We start from the raw sequence: 26,366 nt of genomic DNA on the forward strand, positions 1-26,366 counted from the left end.
CTTCTCAGGGTTGAGCTTGATGCCCTTCTCTCTAAGGCATCTGAAGGCTAATTCCAAGTCACCGACTGAGATCACTGGCCTTCCTGGACTTGACCACGATGTCAGTCCATGTAGGCCTCGATGGTTTGCCCTGATGTGCTCGCCAAAGACATGGGTCATGCACCGCTGGTATGTGGCCCCTACGTTTCTAAGGCCAAACGACATAGTCAAATAGTAGTACATGCCGAATGGTGTGATGAAAGAAGTCGCGAGCTGGTCAGGACTCTTTCATCTTGATTTGATGGTAACCAGAATACGCATCAAGGAAAGATAGGGTTTCGCATCCCGGTAGTGGAGTCAATGATTTGGTCGATTCGAGGCAATGGGAAAGGGACTTTTGGACATGCTTTATTCAGACCAGTGTAGTCTACATACATTCTCCACTTTCCATTTTTCTTCTTAACTAATACAGGATTAGCTAACCACTCCGGATGGGACACTTCCTTGATGAATCTAGCTGCCAAAAGCTTCTGCACCTCCTCACCGATGGCCCTACGCTTTTCCTCGTCGAATCGGCGCAGGCACTGCTTCACCAGTCTAGAGCCGACCTAGATGTCCAAGGCATGCTTGACGACCTCCCTTGATACGCCTGGCATGTCCGAGGGACTCCACGTGAATACATCGGCATTCACACAAAGAAAGTCGATGAGCATGACTTCCTATTTGATGTCAAGGGTGGCACTGATCCTTAGCGCCCGATCATCGGGGAGTTGGGGTCGACCAGGACGAGCTTGATGGCCTCCGCGGGCTCGAAAGTCCCGACACGACACTTGGAATCAGGCACCTCACTACCAAGTCGGTCAAGGTTGATGATGAGGGTCTCGGCCTCTATGAGAGCCTCCGCGTACTCAATGCATTCGACGTCGCAGTCGTATGCATGCTCATACATGGACTCGACAGTGATGACACCGTTGGGGCCCGACATCTTGAGCTTGAGGTAGGTGTAGTTGGGGACCACCATGAACTTGGCATAGCATGGCCCCTCTAGGATGGTGTGGTAGGTTCCCATGAACCCAACCACCTCGAAGGTGAGGACCTCCTTGCAGTAGTTGGAGGGAGTGCCAAAGCAAACAGGCAAGTCGATGCGCCCAAGGGGTCGCGTGTGTTTTCTCAGCACAATGTCATGGAAAGGCACAGCATCACCCCAGAGCTGCGACTGGTCGAGCTCCAGGAGCTCTAGGGTGTTAGCGTAGAGGATGGAAAGGCACGGCATCACCCTAGACCAGCAGGGAGGCCTCTATCCATCAACACCTTGGTAAGCTAGGTGTTACTGATGATGGGGTCAACGACAAGTGGGTACTGCCCGGGGTTCGGAACATAATTGGGGTGGTCATCCTGATCAAAGGTGATCACCTCCCGAGACCAGTTGAGGTATCGGGGAGTGGCCACCTTAACCGAGAAGACCTCCCGGTGTTCCCTCTTTCACTAGCACGCCGTGAGGCACGCTGAAGGCCCGCCGAAGATCATGAAGGCGTTGTGCACCTCGGGGAACCCGTCGTCCTTGTCATTGTCCCTATCGCCGGCATCCCTCATCTTGGCATCATCGCCAGGGGAGCCCAAGCTTGGTGTAGTAACGCCAAAGCATGGTGCACTCTTAGAGGGTGTGCTTCACCGGGCCCTAGTGGTAAGGGTAGGGTTTCTTAAGCATATCATCGAAGAGCCCGGGGCCTCTAGGGCCTCAGGGATTCTTGCACTCTGCGGCTGCAACTAGGTCAGCCTTGAGGACCTCTTGCTTCCCCTGGTGACCCTTTTTCTTTTTCTTGGGGAGGTGGGGAGTCGAGGCCCCGGGGGCCTCGTCCCTCTGCATCCCCTTAGCGTCGTTGTCAGGGAAGATGGCCTCGACGGCCTCTTCACCTGAGGTGAAGTTGGTGGCGATGTCGAGGAGCATGGCCGCCAAGGTTGGCACGTTCCGGCCTAACTCTCGGACCAGGTCTCGGTAGGTGGTACCGGAGAGGAAAGCCTAGACAATTTCTGAGTCATCGACGCTTAGCAACTCGGTGCATTACTCGGAGAAGCAGTCGGATGAAGTCTCGAAGAGACTCGTCCAGCCCCTGGCGACAACTCTTGAGGTTCTAGGAGTTCCCAGGGCACACATATGTGCCCTAAAAGTTCCCTGATGAAGACCCCTACCTAGCGTGCCAACTGTCAGGTGTTTTGGACCGACGAGCCCTCAACCAACTAGTGAAAATGTACTACAGTGCCCCTAGTCCTAGGATGGTGATGCAAAGAGACACAAGGTTTATACTAGTTTCAGGCAATGGGTGCCCTACGTCCTAGTCTGATAGATCGATCTTGTATTCCTTACACCGAGGTGCTTGTAGTAGGGGGTTACAAGCAGGGCGAAGAGAGGGAGCTGATCCTAGGTCTCTGCGTGGAGCGGGGTGGATTGCTTGAGATGTTGATCTCAGGCAGCAGGGAAGCGTGCATGTTACAAAGTGTTGAGCATGTGTTCGTCTGAGCATCTATGTGTGAGTTCGTGAACTCATGAGCTCATGTGTCTATGTTCATCCTTCTGTGTCTCGTGAGTGTTTGTCTGTGTCTTTCCCCGTCTGTCTGTGTCTGGTCCCTCTCTAGAAACAGCCCTAGTCTCTCCCTTTTATAGTTGAAGGGGGACAGGGGTGATACATGTGTTCGCTACGCGGTGTCCTATGAGTGGAGGTGGTGTTTCTGAGCCCTGTAGCTTGTCACTATGGTGGCATGGTCGATGGAGCGGTCCTGTCCTTGATGCACTAGAGCAATGCACCGGTCACACCTAATCCTGTGTGACATGGGAGCTCCAGTGATGGCTTGACGCAGGGCATGGCGGACGACTGTGCCAGTCGCTGCGTGTTGACAGTGTAAAAAGCCGAGGCTTAGTTGGTGCCGAGGCCGAGCCATCGTGGGGGACTCAGCAGGGTGCGAATCCCGAGGCTATCGAGACCCTAAAGTGGATCGCTGAGGCTCGGAGGGAGCAGTTGGTCTTGTACATTGATTCCGAGGCTATAGTGACCCAGACTTGACTCCCCATGCTGCATTGTCCTTGGAGCAGGGATTAGGTAGCATAGTGCAGTGCGAGCGTCAGTCGTGGGCACAGTACTGAGCACAGCGGCCGGTAACCCCTGCCCTCATCCTGTCCCGGACGGCCTGGTGTTGATGCAACTTCCCATCTCGTCGGCCACTCCATTGTGTCGAGCTGTCGTCCAGCTGACATCGCTGGGAGTGGTTGGTCATGTTTAGTTGGACATGACGTTCTGTCAGGGAGATCGGTTGAGGCAGGAGGCGGTGGGGTTGTTGCCGAGCCGGCCTCGAGCAAGGCAGGAGAATTGGCACCTCGTCCGAGGCTTTACAGTGCAGGGCCTCGAGCGAGACGGAGAATCGGTTCCTCGTCCGAGGCCTTACGCACGGGGCCTCGAGCGAGATGGAGAATCGATACCCCATCCGAGGCCTTACGTGCGAGGCCTCAAGCGAGACGGAGAATCGGTTCCCTGTCCGAGGCCCTTCGTGCGAAGGCCTCGAGCGAGGCGGTAAATTGGTAGCCTCGGACAAGGTGGGGGTTAGCCAGTAGTTGTCTCTTGGCTTTGATTTTGATAGGGTCTCAGTGATTTTTTTGGTTTTCACTTAGGGGACCCCTTTTTATAGTACCCGACACATGGATGCATTAAAAGCCAAATATCCAAATGTCTATAAACATTATAGTCTTGCAACAGTAAATGAATTAAATCTCTCAAATAGTACCAAAAACAGATTCTCTGATATAGACTACAATGTAGCCCTCCAGAGTGATGTTTTTGTGCATACATATTTATGAAGAAAATATGGCCAAAGCAGTTCAAGACCATAGAAGATATGAAGGATTCTAAAAAACCCTTAATGCAAATCTAATTTTCAAAACACCTCCTAGGGACAGAAAAAATATATTATCCCTATCCAAAAGCCAAATTAAGGCCTTGTTCATTTCTCTTGGATTAGTCCGAAATGAGGTCCATTCCATGCGGATCGGGCCAGTGCGGAATGAATGTCGGCCTAGCTTGGAATAGGCGTTCGGTTAAGGCCGACCTGGATTCCAATCTAGGCCTATTTTGACCATTCGATCCCCTCTGGAATCCTGGAACCAATCCCTACCTATGACCCTCTAGAATGGATCTGTCGGTGTAGAATGTGACCAACTAGTAAATACTTGTAGTTTTGCCGTATGTTGTGATCAGAGGTGGCCTAGCACTCAATGACACAGGGTTTATACTGGCTCAAGGCAACATGCCCTATGTCTAGTTTGGGTCGGTCAGTGACTTTATTCCTGAGCCTAGGTGCTCGAAGTTTGCAGTGAGGTTACAAACAAGAAGGAGAAAGATGGGGTGTTCAAGAGGTTCCGGTCGGCTCCGGTCGGAAGGGCCAAGAGCGACAGGAGCTATGCTATGAGCTAAGTGTTCAAGCGTGTGCTTGGGGTACGAACCCGGTGGTTCTGTGGTTGTGAGCTGATGAACTCGATCGATGTTGGTTATCTTCCAGAAGGGCTCTCCCTTTGTTGGAGGGGGTGCGTCTCCTTTTATAGATAAAGGGGACGACTTTACAAGTGAGAGGATGAGGGTACGTATGCTATCGAGCCTTGTTGCCCATGTCTACCGAGCCTTGTTGCCCACGCCGGTGGGTACAAGATAATGGTAGGCGCCTACAACACTGTTGATGTTACTGTAGAATGTTAGATGCATATGGGAGGTCGTGCTGCCATTTTCAGGGATGGTAGACATCGGTACCTGCAAATACTATTTAATGCCTAGAGGCATGTGAGGAGTCTCAGCTATGTTCACCCAGTACGGTAAATCTTAGGCGCCCATACCGCTATCGATGTCCTAGAGGCACGTGGGGGCCTTACCAGTATAGGAGTTCTAGCGGCCCTCTACAATACTGTAGAGGGAGATGTCGGTGCCTACAATACTATTTGTGTCAGGGTGGCTGCAGAGTACTATTCCAGTGCAGGGTATGGTCCCTGGTATAGTGGTTTTGACTTGTGAGCCTCGCCTTGCTTTTCTCCACATGTCTTCTGGTTCCCACCGAGTGAGCAGTCCCTGGTCGGATGGCTCCAGTCGGCTCTGAGTGTGTCGGTCAGAGAAGAGCGGTGAGCAGGGTTCCTGCAAACTCGGGTCGGAGACGCGAGGTCGAAGTCAAAAGTGGTGTTTTGGGCTAGGCCTTCCGATCGGAGAGGCCGTCCGGAGGCGGTTGGAGTTGAAGTGAATGCTCCGGTCGGAGAGGTGGGCCGAAGTAGCCGATGAGCGGGCCCTGTTCCTCTTCAGCCAGACCTTTCGGTCGGTGACTGGGCTGCCCTTTCGGCCGATCGCTTTAGACTCTTGGGTCGAGCCTTGGCGTGGAAGCCGGTCCCCGAGGGACCCCAGGTTTATGAACCTAACAGGAGCCCCCTGAGCCCCCAGGTGATTTGGGTAGAATTGTCTGGGGGATTTTTGTCTTGCCGGCGAGTGCGCACGAGCGCACCCATGGGTGTAGCCCCCGAGCCCTCGGGCGGTTTGGGCAGAACCATCTGGGGGGTTTCCTGTGTTATCAATGGGGGAGTTTTTATTTTGAGATGGAGTTTTGTCACCCAAGGCGTCGTTGTGCAGCCGAGGCGGGTTTTTAGTTTGTTTTGAGAGATTGGGTGAGAGGGAGCTTATGGATCCTGGCATCGGTGCACACCATGGGATCGAGCAAGGGAGTCAGTCAAGGGTTTTAGGACGAGGCAGGGCTCACTGATCCTGGCATCGATGTGCACCGTGTGATCGAGAAAGGTAGTTAGTTTTGGTCGAGACAGGGCTCACTGATCCTGGCGTCGATGCGCACTGTGGGATCGGGTGAGGCAATTAGTTTTGGATAAGACTAGAGCTCACTGATCCTAGTGTTGATGCGTGCCGTGGGATCGAGCGAGGGAGTCAGTCTTGGACGAGATAGAGCTCACTGATGCCGTCGTCGATGCACGTTGTGGGATCGAGCGAGGGAGTCAGTCTTGGATGAGATAGAGCTCACTGATGCTAGCGTCGATGCGCGCCATGGGATTGAGTGAGGGAGTCAGTCTTGGATTAGACAGAGTTCACTGATGCTAGCATCGATGCACGCCATGGGATCGAGCGAGTCGGAGTCAGTGTTTTGGATGAGACAGAGCTCACTAATCCTGACGTCGATGCACTGCCGTGGGATTGAGCGAGGGAGTCAGTCTTGGATGAGACAGAGCTCACTGATGCTAGCATCGATGCGCGCCATGAGATCGAGCTGAGTCAGAGTCATGTTTTGGACAAGACAGAGCTCACTGAATCCTAGGCGTCGATGCGAGCCGTGGGATCGAAGCGAGTCAGAGTCGTGTTTTGGACTGAGATAGAGCTCACTAATCCTGGCGTCGATGCGTGCCATGGGATCGAGCGAGTCGGAGTCATGTTTTGGACGAGACAGAGCTCACTAATCCTGGCATCGATGCGCGCTGTGGGATCAAGCGAGGGAGTCAGTCTTGGATGCGATAGAGCTCACTGAGGTTGGCGTCGATGCACGCCATGGGATCGAGCGAGTCGGAGTTGTGGGGCGAGATCGGGGTCAGTAGACCTAGATCTTTGGAGCGCAGTCAGAAGCATAGACGGATGGGGTGAGATCGCGGTCACAAACCTAGGTTTTTGGAGTGCAGTCGGAAGCGTAGCCGGATGGGGCGAGATTGGGGTTGCAAACCTAGGTTTTTGGAGCGCAGTTGGAAGAGGACGAGTTCGGGGTCATAGTCCCAGGCTTTTGTCTTGAGCCCTCGGGCCCTGTTGGGCCTTAGTAGGGTTCGGTGTGAGTTGTGTGTGTTACCCCATCCGGGGTTCCTCACAACCAGGAGGGGCTAAGTTCTGTCGCTTGTCCCGATCGCTCGGGCTCGAGTGACGTGCTCGGTGAGTTCGCTAACGGGTGTGATCGAGTGGAAATCCGGGTCCGTCGTTCATGACAGGGTGTCATCAACAGATTACAAATTTCTGAATGGGTTTGTTATCCATAGCGCATGTCCCTTAGTCTATATTAAATTTAAAATTTTGATAGACAAAAAGATATATCTATGTCCTAGAAAGACCAGATATGTTGTAGGGTGAATTTGAAGTAATTATGCAGTACTTTAGACTGATGTAATACTATTTATTATTTACCTATCACTACTAAACTATCTTTAGGAAAGTTTGTGGTCACTGATACAACTACACTATATTAAGGTGTGATATATGATCATTGATGCATATGCTATTTCATTACACTTTGCGTTACAAGTAGTATATTCAGCAGGGTCAATCATTGACATAAGTATTTCTCTTCTGTGTTGCAACTCTATATTGAAATGTTACTCTATATCTTTTCTAGGAGAATGGTGTAGCAGGAAGTGGTCATGGTAATTCAAAGAAGCAAGCAATGCTTATAAAAAAAGGTATTTGCTTTATTTAGCATATTCTGCAATAATTTAGTCCCTATTGGCTTTAATATTGTTTAGATTTTTTAGAGAGTTCAATGTGTTGCACCAAATCAAAAAGATGGATTCCTTAAATAGAATGATCAATTGGTAAAATCTCTTGTTTGTGAAATACTTCTTTATCTACAAAGGCTTTTTTTATAATAATTCATGCTATTTTCATTTCTCCTCTTTACTAGAACAAAGAACCATGTGAGTCTACATATAGTGACGATGATGATCTATTTTTCTAATAAAAAGGTTATCAACTAGTTTGTTGTATTCAAGAATAATATACTCTTAGTTTGTTTATATGTCAATATTTTTGCCTAGTGATTATGATTTATAAGAATTTGTATTGGAACTAATGCTAAGGTGACACTAATGACAAGGAATAATCCACAGTGGTACTCATGACTACAAAATATCCAAATAAGGTCTTTTGAAGCACTAATCCAAAAACATGTTTTGGTGGAGTTGAGACAAAATCAATTCTACAAAGTAGATATCAATCATCCTGGGTACAATAACATTGGTGATGCCCTTGCCAAAGGTGGTAACGATTGTTCGGACTTTGACATTTGTATGTTCGTACTAGCTTTTAAGTTTACATCAACTAACATAGATAGAATAATATTTAATGTTATAACTTTCTCTTTGCAGGTTGAAATGATTAATGGCTGAATTCTTATATTGATGTGTGCAAAAATGGATGAAGAAGCAATGGAATTTAAGAACACTAGATATCACACTTTCATTTCTAGTAGTATGGGCTTGTACTATTCAATACTATATGTAGTTGCTCTCAAGCTAGAGCCACATCATTTTGTACCTATACTGTCACTTAATTTGAACAAGTATTACATTGAAATCTTCAAATAATTTGTGGATCTTGCTATGGTTAGTTGAAATTTGCGGCTCATGAGATTCTATAATGTGTCATATTTGTGTGATTCTGCAATGTGTAGCCCATATGTAAGGGTAATATAAATATTTTATTTAAAAAGTTGAATGTGTTACAATAGGTAAAACATGTGTTGTAAAGCATGTGTTACTCCATTCCACACTATATACTCTACTACAATGTGGAAGTGTTACTAGAACACTAAAAATTGTTACAAAAGAAAATCACTGTAATACTAGACAATGTTACAGTAGATATGTGTTACAAACTATGTACTGCATCACATTATGGAAGTGTTACTATAGCTAAAAAAGTGTTATAACAGAGAATCATTGTAACACTAGACAAATGTTCCAATAGATATATAAATGTGTTACAACATAATAACACTTTTCTATATATAAAAGGACACATATTCCGTGTTACAATAGATCAGTCTATAGTAACATGGCCAATTGAAACACATAAAAAATGTGTTACTAAGAGAGCTAGTAACACTTTTTTTAGCCTATAGCAACACAAGTTGGTGTTACTATATCCTCGTGTTGTAGTAGTGATATTGATGGCCATTTGTTCATGCGCTTTCCTTTTTGACATGTAATCTTGCTTTGTCTAAAATGTAGGTGACGGCCGGAGACTCACAACTTTCACTTGCCTTTCCAAGAGATGACAGTCATGCTCCTAGGACTGTCAGAAGATGCTAGGTCTAAGGATTCACGGCAATGCAGTGACTAGACTAGTGCAGGTTAGAAGGTTAGAGAGCACGAGTAGAGGCCTTCCTTGGGCGTGAGGTTAGTGAGCAAGGGGCTCACACTTCTAGAGTTCTAATCTCCTAGCTCCGGCAAGAGTTCGCATAGTGCCCCAAGGAGGCAGATGAGGAGACAGTTGGGTACTACTGTAGGGCATGGATCCTACACCTATTTGCATGTGTTCTCTTCCCCAATGCCACGAGTGACACTACGTCGTGGATGTGGGTCCACTGCCTCAGTGACTGGGACTAGGTGGGTCAGTACAGCTAGGGCTCTACAGTGTTGGGTTTTCTTTACCGGCAGCTTTATGAGGCGTTTCTTCGGACTTCGTCCACAATGTCACTTGGTGGATGCATGTACCTGCTCTAGTTGTGGATGTGGGCTCGTCTACCAGTTGGCCTGTCCCGAGGTTCTGGCTCATCATGAGTTGTTCCCAGGTCAGCCTCCACATCGGCAGCCGACATGTGGGCATACCTTTGGGACCAGTTTAGGGTTCCACACGTGAGGTTACAGCGGGCGTACATTGAGTTCACGAATGAGATAAACATGCTCACGACGTCTAGTGTAAGTAAATTTTATTTCCCTATGCTGGTTTGAAAAGGTTTAATATAGCATCTAACATCTTGTTTGGACATGTTGCGGGTGTCATGGGAGCCGTACGATGGAGAGGGGGCACTTACTTTCAGTTGAGCAACATGTGTGGGTGCGACGACGACTTCTATAGGATGTCGTGCCCTCTAATCTATTTCTATGCTGTCGAGTTCCACCTATCATGATGAGGACATGACACCCATGCATATGACCATATTTGACACATGGGATGGAGGGGAAGGAGGCCAGCAAGGGTGTCCAAGTCAAGAAGGAGGCCCGAGCCTAATTCGGTTCGAGTCCCCGAGGTGGAGGCCCAAAGCAACTCAAGTTCGAGTCTACCTCAGCCTCCAGGACTAGTCCTGCCTTAAACTGGTCACCCTAGGATGCATCCAGACTCCAGTTTTCGATGATCCACATATGGATGGAAAGCTAATTTGATAAGGAAGCCTAATCCAAGTAGTTTCACATCAAAGGCTATTCAGAATCAACGGTAATCGTCAAAACAATTCAGCATCCAGAATCTGCCACTGGTGCTGCGACACCGTCTTTTGGTCCGTTAGACTATGTATCGAGTTTGGGCCCATTAGGGGCACGTCCAGGGGTCTTGCACGACCCTAGAGTCTTCATAAATAGCCGCCGCCCCTCCATTAGGGTTCGGGTTTTGCTTAGATTATTCTGGGGGATCCCGATCTTCCGTCAGGTAGAGGTAACTATCGTTGTGGCGGAGAATGACACACCGATCCGGCTTCAGATCGAAAGATTGCAATCCTACAATCTTAGCACCACAGCTCCTCTAGTTATCAACCAAGTCACAGACCTAGGTTGACCTCGCCAAGAAGGCTAATCTCTGCCTGTGCAACTGAAGAACACAAGCAAGAACAAGAAAGAACACAACCAAATTGCAGATGAATGATTAATCTCACGAAGTTGGGGTCTCACAAACCGATGAACGGCCAAACTGTTCTTGACAGAATAATCTAAGCAAAACTCGAACCCTAATGGAGGGGCAGGCGGCTGTTTATGAAGACTCTAGGGTCATGCAATACCCCTAGACGTGCTCCTAATGGGCCCAAACTCGATACATGGTCCAACGGACCAAAAGACTGGTGTCGCAGCACCCTGGCAGATTCTAGATGCTGACTTGTTTCGACGATTGCCGTTGATTCCGAACAGCTTTTGATGTGAAACCACTTGGATTGGCTGCCTTATCAAATTGAATTTCCATCCATATGTGGATCATCAAAAACGGAGTCCGGATGCGTCCTGGGTGACCAGTTTAAGGCAGACTGGTCCTAGAGGCCGAGGCAGACTCGAACTTGAGTTGCTTTGGGCCTCCACCTCGGGGACTCGAACCGAATTAGCCTCAGGCCTCCTTCTTGACTTGGACACCCTTGCTGGCCTCCTTCCCCTCCATCCCATGAGCCAAACATGGTCATATGCATGGGTGTTATGTCCTCATCATATCAGATAGAGTTGCACACCAATTTGGAGTGAGATAGCTTTGGCCAACGACTCCGTTCTCGACTGGCGTTGACTTACACAAGTAGGTATTTTGCTATTTCAATTGTCTCGTGATGTTCCATTTCCATTAATATGGTGATATGTACATGGATTGAAATAATGATGATATACATGTAGGTTGGATAGTCAGAAGAACAGAAAGATTTTTGATTGGAAGAAGCACCCCCAGTACTACATTGAATAATGGGAGTTGTTGCACGACAATGTGGATGAGAACAACTGAGCCGCACACGAACCATGAGTTCAGGCGCTACCAAGCTTGGTACCAACGTGCGACACGTTGCAGGCTGAGGCTACAATGGATAGAAGATGACTATGCCAACATTAAGTCCTTCGACGATGAAGACACGACATACGACCAATCCACTCGTGCAGGAAGGCAGGTGGAGGCAGGACCAATCTTGGACATAGTGGTAAGTCAATTGCCTTATTTTTTTATGTTAAGTTGCATACCAATACATTATGTGTTAGAGGTATCTATTTTAGTTAGTGGCACCTTCAAGTCGTAGCATCCTTATAATTAATTTAATCATGCAACATAATCATGCCTTCAGAAGAGGACTGGATGGAGTTTGATGCATGACCAAATGGATATTGTGATGACCTATAGGTGATGGTACAAATTCGGATGGGTTTAGTCCTAGTAGTTGTTTAGTGAATTTTTCTTCTACAAAAGAAAACAAAACTTGCTACTATCTGTTGAGAAGTATTATAATTGAGAACTTTGTTGTAGGGCAATACCCTCAAATGCTCTGTTGAAGATATTGAGTGCTTTCATCCAAGAGTCAGGGACGACAACATGCATAGCTTCCTAGACGTAAGATTCAAAATATTCTTTCAAGCATATTATTAATATGTTAAATTCTTTTAGTTAACAAAATTTTGTACAATAGAGGCTGTCACGTCGGCTACAGCCGTGCGGCTGCTCATTGTGGTTGCAGCACAGCCATGACGCAAGACATGCATGTTCCTTCCACAGGTAGAGGAGGCTTAGGTTCCTCTATCCATGTACCTATAGGGTCCATAGGCATTGCGTACGAGGACGAGGACGAGGTGGACCAGAGGCTTGAGGAGCTTGGCCCATCTTAGCTCAAGGACGCTCCCTCGACTCAGCCTACATAGCCTTCAGGCACTAGGCGATATTGTCCACCTAACCCTTACACTCCAGGCACCAACGCTCTTGGTCACAAGGGTAAGGGTAAGACTAGGAGGCAGTGAGGGTTTGTGGTAGATGTTATTATGTACTATTATGGACTTTGTAGTTACTTTCCTATAACTATTTAGGACTGTATGGACATTGTGGACTATTTAGACTATGCAGGACATGTTATGTTGATTGTGATGATCGATGTTGTTGTATTGTGCTCTTTGGACGATTAAATGTTTGGATTATATAATGATGTCTCTGTTTGTAACCGTGGATGCTCCAGAAACAAGAGAAACTCTTGTGAATTTTTTTCATGAATCATTAATTATACTACACTGCTAAAAAGGCACAAATATAGTACATAGATTAAATATAAATTCATTAGAACGTGTATAGTCCAATCATATCGTACAGACGCTTTGCAGATGAATCTAGGCTTTTCAGTAATAGTGAATGAATGCAGGCTTTTTAGACAATGAAAATAGACTTTTCAGTTACAAGGACAAGGAGTACGATGACAGCAGTGATTTATCACTTCACTTACATAGTACACCTATAGCATCTAGGCTTTTCAGTGATTTATCATGTCATCGACGAATAGACTTTTCAGGAAACGAATCTAGGCTTTTTAGTGTCCATTGAAATAGGCTCTTCAGTGAAACTAATTAGGCTTCTTGTGACCAGTTATTACATATTGAAACAGCAACTAAACCTACCTCTGCCTATATATATACACAATGTTGGATGCATTGCTACTTACTTCCCAACTAGTATTTTCTTTCGTTGCAGTACCCATGTCCGGAGGGTGGTCCGGAGGGAGAGGAAAGGGGAAGGGAACTACCATTGTGTGGGAGGGTTCTCTTGGTCCCGATTTCTTTGAGGAAGCTCTTTATGAGAGGTTCTCAGTTGAGAGCAAAAGTGATTTCACCAAAGAGGCACCACTGAGAGGATATGATGAACGGAAAGAAGAGTGGCCTAAATGCATGCATGGTGAGGACTGCCTAGTGCAGATGTTCACCGAGGGAATAGATGGAGGTCGTCGTTTCTTCAAATGCCCGTGAGCATGGGTAATTGCTATTACTATTTATTTCTTCAATATGTTCCTCTTCTATACAACTTACATGATATACTTATTGCAGTCTTCCTTGGCCAAAGAAAACTGTGGGTTCACTAGGTGGCCGAAGAAATGGCATGTTAGGTTTAGTCGAAGGAACTATGTACCCTTGTTTGGTATATGTTCTCACATGCCATTTCTTGTGCTTGTTGTTCGCTTCAATTACCTAACGCATGTTAGGTTTAGTTCTAGACTTCTATACCCTAGTTCGGTACATGTTCTCATATGCCATTTCATGTGTTTTCTGTGTTGAATTATATAATGCCCTACTTTGTTAGGTTTTGTTTACTAGCACGTGATCACATTTCACTACAGTTCGTAATATTAAACTGAATATTATGACCACTAAATAATAAACATAACTACATAATGAAAAGTCCAACACTATGACATATTAAACAACACAATAATACTAGAAGTACGTGCTAATAAACTAAATAACTGTAGTACATGATCTAAGCATGCCCATACTTAAAGTGCATTACATGACAACACAATGAAAAGTCCAACAGTAGACAACATTGTTCATGAATAAAGCCATAGAACTAGCAAGTAATGGAGACTACTGAGTGCAACGAGGCCACTTCCCTTCTCTAGGGCATCGGGATTCTCCTCCATCACTGCTTTCGCTCGGCGTGCACACTCAAGCTTCGTCTCCCTCTCCTCCCTGTACGCAGCAACACGCCTCCTTTCCTCCTCTTCCTTGTGCTCCTTTTCTGCAGCCTCCTCTCCAGCGTCTCTTCTCCATCATCTCCTTGTCCTCTGCATCGCACCGTAACAGTTTTGCATCCATTCCTTATCTTCAGGCTTGATCTCAGTGTTGATCCACTGCTTAAAATCACAGAGCGGTGGAGGGGTTTGCAAAAAATACAATTGTTACAAAACAAAAAAAATCATGTAAGATGCCATATGATACAAACATCAATTTCTCACCATCTTGTTAATGCGGCGCTGACGAAGTGTAGACTCAAACATAAAATTGGAACACATCCAATGCCTCTGCCTATACGTGTCCTCTTCATCGGACTTGGCTACCTGCAAGGATCGCCGTAAAAGCACATGGGCACTAGAACACCACTCGGCAGAGGCAATGGGTCGAAGGCATTTCTGGTCATCCGGCCATAACTGTAATTTAGCCATTTTCGTTCTAAAAATCAAAATCAATTAACATTAAACCCTGCACCTAGGGTTTCCCATTTGATCGGACAACAATGAACCCATAACATAACAACGTGCGATGAGGTTACCTTGGTTTGCTAGCTTTTCCACGCCTTGGCATCCTACGGTTGTATAATATAAATATTAAAATTGCATTAAACCCTAAGTAATGACGATTCTTAAGTTGAAAATTTTGACTAATATATACCGAACGAAAATGGCTCGGCAGTCCTCCTGAGGGGTATCCTATGAAGGTAAATTGATCGGCTGAGGTGTGCGTAATCAAGAACAAGAAGGTAATAGAGACATAAGAGTTAGGCAGGTTTGGGCCGTCAGCACGACCGTAATACCCTACTCATGTGGTCTGTTGGTTTGTATTGGCTATCATATGATATTGCATGTGTATTGAGGGGGGTCCCCGCACGCCTTATATAGTCTGGGGGGTAGGGTTATAAGTCTGTTAGATCTAAGAGATAACCTAGAAAGTAATAACAGATTACATGAATCATGGAATCGAATGTATCCTAACAAAGCTCGTAGCATCTTCAGGATATCGCCCTTGACGCCTTGCGGTATATGCGCGAGCAGTGCCGTGCACCGTAGGTCTTCATCTTGTGGGCTGGACCACCCCTGGCAGCGTAGCCCATATAGTCTGTCGTGGGTATTCGGGGTCGTTCCCCCACACATGGGATAGTGATATTGGGTAAAAGTTAAAAAAATCTGACTTCTCGAGAAGTGAGAATGGCATTTATTTTGGGACGGAGGGAGTATGTTTTTATGAAATATAACATAAAATTATAATTTAGTTTATTTTTTAAAATTGACTAACTCTACTATTATAAAACATAATTTAAAATATATTCCTCAAATCTTTACCGAGCGCCGTGTCAGGGGCACTCGGTAAAGACATTTAAAAAATATTAAATCTTTGCCAAGCGCCGTGTCAGGGGCACTCGGCAAAGAATTTTCCTAAAAAACGTTGCCAGGTGCCAAATCTGGGACACCCGGCAAAGAATTTTTTTTAAAAAAACCTTCTTTACCGAGTGCTAGGCCAGGTGACACTCGGCAAAGAGGCGATTAAAAAAATTTTAAAAACCTTTGCCGAGTGCCTAGATCGGGGGCACTCGGCAAAGGGGGGATTTAACCCCACCAGCTGGGCCAGGCCCACACAACCCGCACACATGCACACGCCGCCCGCCACCGCCCGCGCCGCTAGCCACCTGCCCATGGACACACCGCCACGCGCCCCGCCAACGCTGGTGGGTGGAGGAGGGGAGGAGGAGGAGGAGGAGGAGGGGGAGGAGGCGAGGAGGAGGAGGAGGAGGAGGGGGGAGGGGAGGAGGAGGAGGAGGAGGAGAAGGAGGAGGAGGAGTAGGAGCCGGCCCTGCCCCTGGCCACGCACCGTGGACTGCCCGCCCCGACGCCGCCCGTGCCCAACCCCGTTCCCGACTCCGGCGACCCTGACCCTGACTGCCACCCGCCCCTACCCCCGGCTGCCCATCAGGTATGCCCTCTCTCTTGTTGTTGTCGTGGTAGTGATAGCTGTAGTAGTATTAGTTCTAGTAGTAGTGCTAGTGGTAGTAGTAGTATTAGAAGTAGTGATAGTAGTAATAGAACTAGTGGTAGTAGTAGTAGCAATAGTGGAAGTAGTAGTAGAAGTAGTGGTACTACTTGGATATATTCTTCTACATGGATTGATATCCAAACTACATGGCTTCTCTTGAGACATATGTGCTTGTCGGCCATCGTGCCATTGTTTTTTGTAGGTTTTGGAAACCTCACCATGCAGGGGAGGTTCTGCTAAATTTTTTTTAAATGAAAGTTTTTTGTTCCATTTTTGTAGAGAAGAGCTCGTCGGAGCCGAGTCGGAGTTCCTATCGTCGTGCTGGTCTACCTACACCACGTTGCCTCGCCACTGCACCAACCTGCCATGGCCCTGCTAGCCTGACTCCGCCGCCACCCTAGGTATAACCCCTCTTTCCATATCATGGTCATAGATCGTGTAACCCAGTTAGGCGTCTCCCGTTCGAAAGGGATACGGTTGGAGGTATGCAGATCTTTGCATATCTATGACCGTATCAGTTTCGGATTGTCCACGTTTTTTGGATAGCCCGTAGATGCGTAGATGGGTTAGTTTCTATGGTCTGCTATGGTCTGAGATAGAGTTTTGGCATCACCTCCCTGTTGTTCTCCGGACACGCACTCTTCTTTGGTAGGACGTGTATCTAGAGAACAGCGGGGAGGTGCTACCGAAATTCTATCTCGGATAGGAGTAGAGCATGGAAACTAACCTCATCTATGCATCCGCGGGTGGGATTAGGACCTATCCTCACCTATTAGACAGTAGGAACACCATGTAGATGCAATTGATGGTTACATTACTCGCTGATACATATGTTAGAGGATGGATGACCGTCAGTGGATGTATACGGGCTAGAGAAGTTAGAGTGATTACACCACGGAATGGATGAACAAGACCGATGCTTTCTTGAATAGTGCATTTAGCAAGGCTGCTAAAGGACATTGCCTAGTTTTGTGTCCCTGCAGCAAATGTGGAAACAGGAGAAGGGTAAACAAGGTGGAAATGGGTAAACATCTTATGAAGAATGGATTTACGCCGGACTACACCCGGTGGGTCCACCATGGTGAAGCCCATCACATGAGAGAGGAGGTGGTGAGACCATGGGTGGAGGCTTTTGATGCTGATGCTGGGATAGCAGACATGTTAGATGACTTTCACCAAGGACAGTTCGATGAGGGACGTGAGAAGGAGGAGATGGAGGTAGCCGCACAGGCGTTCTACGACATGATGGACTCAGCACAGAAACCCCTTCACGATCAGTCAATGGTGTCTCAACTGGATGCCATTGGACGCTTAATGGGGTTGAAGTCTGAGTTAAACTTGAGTCGAGAAGGCTTCGATAAGATGTTGGCCGTGATTGGCATCCTGCTTCCGGAAGGGCCACATTCTGCCAAAGAGCATGTACGAGTCACAGAAACTCTTTCGTGCACTTAAGATGTTGTATGAGCAGATACATGCTTGTCCAAAGAGGGTGCGTCCTATTTAGGAAAGAACACGAGCATGCAAAGTTCTGATCCAAAGTGTAAATACTCCAGGTACCTAGAGGTAGACTCTGATGATGGCTAGAAGAGGCAACTTACGATCCCTGTGAAAATCCTACTGGTACCTTCCGTTCCTACCGAGGATCCAATGGCTATACATGACTGAGGAATCCGCGAAATAGATGACATGGCACAAAAATGGCAAACAGTATAATCCTGATAAGATGGTACATCCATCCGATGGTTAAGCTTGGATCCGCTTTAATGACAAACATCATGACAAAGTAGATGAGGCTCGTAATGTACATGTCATGCTAGCAATAGATGGGTTCAATCCTTATAGAATGATGGCTGCCCCATACACATGTTGGCCCGTCTTCATTATCCCCCTTAATCTCTCCCCCGGTGTCTCCTTTCAATGACATAACATATTCTTGTCGTTGATAATTCCTAGGACACCTAGGGAGTAATATGGGTGTGTTCATGAAGCCCAGTGTTTGATGAATTGGTCCATGCTTGGGACTGAAGGGGTATGGACATACGATCGAGCTACAAAGACAACCTTCAAAATGCACGTTTGGTACCACTACTCCTTGCATGACTTCCTGACGTATGGGATATTCTACTGCCTGGTGTGTTCACAGGAAGTTCCCATACCCAATATGCAAGGAAGGTGTGAGGTTCATTTGGTTGCAGAAGGATGGCAAGTATTCGTCGTTCGACAAACATCATCAATTCCTACCTCTTGACCATCCATTCAGACAAGACACCAAGAACTTTATGAAAGATGTCAAAGTGACAAACCGTGCACTATGGATGATGACTGATGCCTGAGGTTCATGCTTAGATAGATGCTCTCGTGCTCAATGAAGAAGGTGGTTTTGTGGGATATGGTGAGCAACATATGTGGACTCATATCTCGGGCATGACGAGGCTCCCCTATTTCGATGACCTTCTTCTGCCACATAACATTGATGTAATGCACACTGAAAAGAATGTCGCCAAGGCATGTAACTCAGAAGGCTTATTGCAGGTGATTGAACAAAGATGGAGGGCAACCGTCATAGGTTCGTGAACTCGATTTACCAAAGAACATGCCGGCGACAGGAGGAGGCGGAGGGGGTGGTGGAGGGATCAGGACAGGAGGAGGAGAGGAGGACTGCCAGCCGTAGGAGGGGGCCGTCTCCTCCCACGCCGTGTGAGGAGGAGCTGGAGGAGGAGGTGGCGCCCAGTGGACGAGTCGGACGATGAGCTGGTTCGGCAGACGGACGAGGAGGAGGAGGCAGCAGGCACGGGTTCTGCTTCCTTCAAGTCCTCTTCGAGTGTCTACTTGCGAGGTCCCGTGAGCCTCCCACAGGTTTCGCTTCCTCACCAACTGCCCAGTGATTCGCCCCGAAGGGCAAAAGTAAGTAACTTTATATGTTATCACCACTACTTCATATGATATGATGAAAAAAAACTAATAATTTTTCCTATTCACTTGTGCAGAAACTAGGGTGGTTGTGTCGGGTGGTAGCGCACGGCTAGTCAACGGCATCCTGGGTCTTCTGTGCAGGCAACACTTCCCCGGCATTGTCACGTACGCATCGAAGACGGAGCCGGCCTACTCGTTTGACCACTACGCCATCGCCCTCGATGCGGAGTACCCCAACAAGGCGACTGCGGGTGAAGGCAGAGTTTTGGGTAAGTCTCTCTCACACAATATTGCTCAATACGTCACATTCATTAGACTTTTCTTGAAATAATGATTGGATACATCGCTTTGTATGCAGACTTATTACAGATGTGAGGAGGGATTTGAGGCCTAGGGTGAAGCAGGTGACTACAAAAGCCTATAAAAAACTCGTCACCGACATGCATCACGAGGTGCGCATGCAGGCCATCGTAACCTACTATGGGTCGAAGCTTGGAGAGAGGAAAACCAAGAAAGATGCAAGAGAGATGCAGCTGACCCAGGAGCAGTACCTTGAGGTAAATGAAGAACATCAATATTGGTTTATTTTGAGATTAAGTTGGTTGAATTTGATCTTCTTATATGTCTAATACTTGATGACGTATGGATGATTCCCTGGTGGTGCCAAACGTATCCCGAGTGCTGGGCGATGATGGTGGAGAGGTGGTTCACGGAGGATTACCTCAAGATGCACAGGGATGCCTGGGACCGTCGTTTGCAGATGCAAGGTCTAGCACACCATCAAGGCAGACACAGCCTCGCTGGATACAAACAAGGCATGGGTACGCGAATTCATTTATCTATTGTGACGCTCAGTTCTGCCTGATTTCTAATTCATCGTGCTGTCTTTCTCGCAGTCAGGCGTCACATAGTGGCCTAGGCTTGCTCAGACTTCCAGGCATGGTGTATGGCCCATAAGGGCAAGGCGACGTTCGACGTCTCCTTCAACCTGGAGGACCCGCCCTGAGGCATACACGAACCCGAGCGTCCACTCCCGCATCAGTGAGTACACTGAGGTGGCGACGTCGCTCTAATGGGTCAGACCACGATCCGAGCACCCAGGACTTCGATGGAGAGGCCGTCATGAGGACGGGGCAAGGCAAGAAGCATGGACAGTTATGGCTTGGTGATGGCGTCATCGACATGGCCTCTACTTCCTCTCTCTCTCCCAGATCCGAGCACGGAGCATGAGCGAGAGCCCGGGCATTCGCACACGGCCGACCGCTGCATAGCATCGGGTCGACGCACTCGAGGTTATTCCTATTTTACTCGTCATACAATGATCTTTACACACCTTAATTAGCTTTGCATTACTGAAATATTGAAGTGAAATATTGTAGACCCGGCTGGAACAAGAAATGAGGCAACGTCAGGAGCTGGAGGCCGAGCAGCAGAGGATGGCGGTCTAGCTGGAGGCCGAGCGGGCCGAGCGGCAGGCCCAGGCACAGAGGCTGACGGACATTACGGAGTTCCTACAAGGGCTTGGACAGCGTGTGGGATTCTCTCTGCCAGCTGGGCTATTGGTTCCACCTCCACCTCCGCGTCCTGCAGCTGCAGCTACTCCTGTGAGTATGAAAGTTTTTTTACTTTCAGCTTGTGCTTTGCTTGTATGGCCTCTACCTTCCTAGATTAGCTATCCAAATAATCTTGTCTCACATGCAATCTTTTCTCCTTTGTGCAGTCTTCATCTGACGGTGGTTTGAATAATCCACCTCATGCACCTCCGAATGATGGAGCTGGACCTTCATCACAGTCACAGTGGCCGAGATGAGTGCACGTTGTATTTTTTTCATTTGTTGTTCACTTTGGTGATGGACTTGTGATGCACTTGTGGACTTTGATGGACTTGTGGATTTATTTGTATGGATTTGAGCACTTATTATTATATATGTGATATATATTGTGATGGATGTGATATGTACGGATGGATGATGAGATATATATGTGATGGATGAGATATATATGTGATGAATGAGATATATGTTTGTATGGAATTTATTTGTCATGATGGAATGCAAAAAAAATAAAAATTATCGTTTTGGGACACTTTGCTGAGAGTTGCACTCGGCAAAGGACCCCGTTGCCGAGTGCCACAGTCACAGCACTCGGCAAAGCTGGAAAAATGGGCGCTCGAAAAACCATTTTTTCAGCTTTGCCGAGTGCCATAACCAGAGGGCACTCGGCAAATAATTTTTTTTTAAAAAAAAATTCAAACTTTGCCGAGCACCAGCCAGAGACACTCGGCAAAGAATTTTTTAAAAATAAAAATAAAAAACTTTGCCGAGGGCCTGCAGGGTTGGCACTCGGCAAAGCGACCGTCAACGGAGCCGGCGCCGTGACGGTCGCTTTTCTTTGCCGAGTACCCCGGGGCTCCGTTGACGGTCGCTTTTCTTTGCCGAGTACCCCGGGGCTCTCGGCAAAGCCTTTACCGAGTGCCCGATAAAAGACACCTGACAAAGAGGGTTTTGCCGATCAATTTTTTGCCGTGTGTTCTTTGCTGAGTGCCGCACTCGACAAAGACTTTGCCGAGTACAATTTGATCTTTGCCGATTGCCTTGGGTACTCGGCAAAGAACCTGAATCCAGTTGTGGTGCGGGATGCTGAACGGCGCCACCGGGTGCAGCCGGAACGCCTTCCGGATGCAGGTCTTCACGGAGTTGAGCTTGGGGATGTCCGACTCCTGCACTAGCCGTTCCCGGCCGACGACGCGGTCGAGCTCCTCCACCGCCTTCGCCGTCACCTCCGGGTTGTTCGATTCACCATCTCTGCCAGCGCCCACTCCACGGCGTTCGACGGGTTGTCCACCGCCGCGAACGTGATGTCCTGCGTGCGTACGTACACATGCGATATGAGTTCATATATATATATATATAACTTTAAATGTGTGCCATTTCACTGTTCAGCCTACGGCCCAAGACTCAGATCAGTGCAGATCAGCAGTACCGGGTGAACAGTACCTAACCCGATAAGAAAACAGTACAAACCAATAAGGAATAGTATAAACCCGATAAGAAACAGCATACACCCGTTACGAAACATTACACACCTGTTCCGTCTTTTTTTTCTGACCTCGCGTGGGCACCCACACGCTAGTTATATATATTTTCATGTAGATGTATGTACCGAAATACAGATTGCCCAATGCATGCATGCATGCCATGTCAATAAACAGTGATGCATGCATGTACTTTACCTGCGACTGCGCTTTTACCATATGGTCAGCAGCGGGTTGCCCTGGGCGTCCTTGAGCGTGATGAGCACATCCAGGAAGTCCTCCATCTCCTGCCGCTCGCCGCTCTTCCACTGCCTCCACCGGTCGTCGATGACCGTGTCGTGGAGCCTGTTCACCGTCTCGTTAGCCTCCTTGACGATCTTCTCGTGGCCGTCGATGTCGAGGCCCCGCAGCCATGGGAGGTAGTCGGAGACGCAGAAGGCGTAGAGGAGGCCGAGGGAGGTGAACACGGCGTCCATGTGCATCACCTCCATCGGCCCGGGCCCGCCGTCAGGCTGGGGCTCGCCAAAGTAGCGCATGTTGAACATGAGGCGGCGGATGACGTTGCCGCAGTAGTGACGAGCAACGTGCCTGACGTCGACGACGTCGCCGGCGGCTCTGGTGGCGAGGTTGTAGACGTAGCGGGTGACGTTGTCGGCCTCGTCGGCGCGCTTGTCGTGGAGCCACGCGTGGCGAGACGGGCAGATGATCTCGGAGGTGAGAACGCGGCGCATCTTCTTCCACTGGTCGCCGTAGGGCGAGAGCACGGCGTTCCGGTAGCCGCCGCTGAACGTCTCGGACGCGAAAGTGAGCGGGCGGGATATGAAGTTTGCGTCCTGCTTCCGGAGCACCTCCCACGCGAACTCCGGGCAGGTGATGGACACGACGTGGACGCCGCCGAGCTTGACGCACGCGATGTCCGTGCCCATCTCGCTCATCATCTGGTGGATCCAGCGGAATGCCGGCTTGTTCAGCAGCATCTCCGGCAGGTTGCCGACGACGGGCCACGGCACGGGCCCGGGCGGGAGCGGCGGGTTGCCAACGCCCGGGGAGGCGCACGTTGTGCTGCTGCACTTAGTGGTTGTTTTGCGTGGCCGGCTCAGGGCTCGGGCCAGGTACGAGAGCGTCACTACGAATAGCAGCAGTTTGAGTATCGCAGAGGAGGACAGCAAGGGGGCAGCCAGCACCGTGGCGGCGGCTGCCTCCACCTCCATTGTCGTCATTGTCAAATTACCAAACACGGAGACGGTGTGTGCAGTGTGTGTGGGAGCGAGCAGCTAGCAGCGACCGGGACGATCGATCTGAGTTCTCTTTGGCTAGCTGCACTGCTAGCAGCTAGCTAAGCCAAAGAGAGAGCGCTCACTGATCGATCACCCGATCAGCTAGCCAGCTATGTGTGCAGGCTCCTGCTTGAGGCAGAACAGGGCAGCCCGTGATGGGTATTTATGGTGCTGGATCGGCACTAACCACGCGTGCATGCACAGTGCCACAGCTAACTGCGTGCAGCATGCACATGTGGGAGCGCAGAATGAGCACATCATGCAGCCAACTGTGTGCCCTAGCATGAAAGTGGAGTGGGGCCGGGCCAAATTCGAACCGTTTTCGTTTTTTATATACAATACTATACAATTTTTATTGTTCTCGAATTTAGCCAAATATAAATACTTCCATTTTCAACTAGCTAGTTTCATAACTATTTTCCATTTATCATTTCCTGTCAGTCCAATTGAATCGCCTCCAAACATTCCAGTCTATCTTTGGAAGAAAACTAAGCTGCGGCATGCATTATTTTATCATTGGGGGCAACATAAATTCAAAGTAAGGGCAGACAAAGAGGACGGTGATTTTAGTTGCGAGTGTAGAGAATGGAAACACACAGGTATCATAAATATTCGAACATTAGTTTTTGATCTCTTAATCTCGTACTGGTGGCGCCGAGCCAAGGATCCATTTCTGGAATTCTTTCCGCCAGAGGTCTATTTGAGAGAAACTTTCAAAAAAAAGACCAAAAAGTAAAAAATTCGGTCTAGCAGCAGGGTAGTCGAGTGGAAGATCGACTGATCATAAAGATCTTTAGGGGCTACTATGTCAGTATGTTGGGCCTCAGGTCCTCTCACCGCATGGAGAAAGGCCCAACTAGCACTACTAGAGAACAGACTTTAGAACGATGTCCCAATTTGGCAGGATTATTTGCTTTGCATGAATGTTCCTGGAATGTTGTGTGTTGCCGTGTTGGTCGTGTTCAGACGGTGAGGAAAACGTTGGAGATCAAGAGTTCTTCGACGACCAGCAGGACCAGCAAGAGTTTGTGAACCAAGGCAATCCTAGTCACCTAGTGGTACCATCAGGTGCGTCCAAAATGATTTCTGAGCGTATGGTACATCTAGCGCAAACCTTGCACCTTGCTTGCACCAAAGCTAACACAGTCGGCAGTGATTCTATCACAACTGTTATGGCAACTATTCACATTCTAAGGCTCAATATTCTTTCTTTTTCATTCTTTTTAGTTCATGTGCAAGGAGCGCCGTGCCGCAACGCCGCTCCTCCCTTCTATGGCCACTTGTCTCGAACTCCTCTGCTCGCTGTGCCGCATCCCGCAACGCCCCCGCCATGGCTGCGTCCGCCGGTGCCAGCCTTTCCCCCGCTTGCCCCGGCGCTCTGATCCCGCTGTGCGCGTTCTCAGGGCAACTTGGTTGATATGTTGGCTTAACTAACCATGGGATCCTCCTCGGATTTGGCTCCTCATTTGGACTTCAATCTTGGTCTGGAATTCCAAGATGAGGTTCGACGGCGGCCATGGATGGCCGTGCAGCGTGCACAGTTCACCCTGTGGTGGACTCGTGTTCTTGGAATCATGGATAAGGAACGAGAGGCTGACGTGTGGGGCCGGACGAGTGTTGCAGACAAGCTGGACCGCGCGTTCGCGGTTGGAGGTGGCCGATGTGCCAGCTGCTAGCGGTCATCATGCATGCCACTAGAGTTCCGACTTCCGAGTCCATGCATGGCTGCACGCTGCATCGGACCAGCAGCAGCTCTAGATGCAAGGAGAAGTCACTGTCAACATAAAAGGAATCTGATTGAACTACTTAAAAATGAATGAATAAATAGATACAACTAGTTTATTTCGAGATCAAAGACCAGCAATTGACCTTGACCACACTAATCATCAACATTTGATTTGAGTTCCACACCAGCGGTTGTATTAACCGCCAGAATCTCCAGCCAACAACGAAGAAGATTCACCGAAAAAACACAGGAGGTGGGGATCCGGCGCCCGGCAGCCCCTTCTTCCCCGGCGGTGTGGCGGCCCCTCCTTCCCCGGAGGCGTGGCGGCGGGGATCCTCCTTCCCCGACAGCGTGGCCCCTCCTTCCCCAGCGGCCCCTCCCCTCCTTCCCCGGTGGCGTGGCCCCTCCTTCCTCGGTGGCGTGCCCGGCGGCCCCTCCTTCCGCGTGGCGACGTGGTGGCTTTGTGGTGGTGTCGGCGGCAGCATGGGCGGTGGTGGAGGCAGCGGCATGGGCGGTGGTGGTGGCGGCCGGCGGAGCAGGGTGATTGTTTTTTTTTCAACAAATATTTGCCGAGTATTTTTGTGGCACTCGGCAAAGTCTTTGCCGAGTGCCGACGATTGACACTCGGCAAACAGCTCTTTGCCGTTAAAACCTACGCCGAGTGTTATACTCGGTAAACCGTTTGCCGGGTGTTTTTTTTTTTTTTTTTGCTCCCGTAGTGTTTTAAGAAAGTACTTGTCATACTAAATCTGAAAACTTGAAATCTTATATTGTTGATATGTACAGGTTTATTGAAATTGATGATCAAAGTTGGAAATATTTTACTTAGAACAAAGCAAATACGACATGTGAAAAAGAATAGAACGAGTATTTCTTAAATTCAAGAGGATGGACACGGATCGTAATAAATCTGTGATAGATCCTTCTGGCGGCGCCGTGGTTAAACTTCCACTCATTTTTTTTCCCAATTAAGCACACGGAGGCACGTATCTAAGCAGGATAGGTAGTACTGTATGATCTGCATTGGAAACATTGAATTTTCAGGGTGGTCGTCATTCGGTCAGACGACAGCGCCGCCGGGTCCTGCGGTTTCAAGTATCAGGTAGCGTGATTAAATAAACACCATTGGACTGATTTGATTTCTTTTATTTTGCCACACCTCAACACTCGTTTGTGGGAGTCGTCTCGGCTCTCTCTCCAGGTCGGATGCAG

General features: G+C 48.3%; 1 pseudogene; it reads right to left on the reverse strand.

Annotated features, from left to right (window-relative positions):
• Positions 1-1,717: 1,717 nt before the first annotated feature.
• LOC136549060 (tyrosine N-monooxygenase-like) lies at positions 1,718-23,371 on the reverse strand (annotated as a pseudogene).
• Between the last annotated feature and the right edge of the window lie 2,995 nt (positions 23,372-26,366).

This window comes from Miscanthus floridulus, chromosome 4, assembly GCF_019320115.1.
Source record: "Miscanthus floridulus cultivar M001 chromosome 4, ASM1932011v1, whole genome shotgun sequence".
Lineage (NCBI taxonomy): Eukaryota > Viridiplantae > Streptophyta > Magnoliopsida > Poales > Poaceae > Miscanthus > Miscanthus floridulus.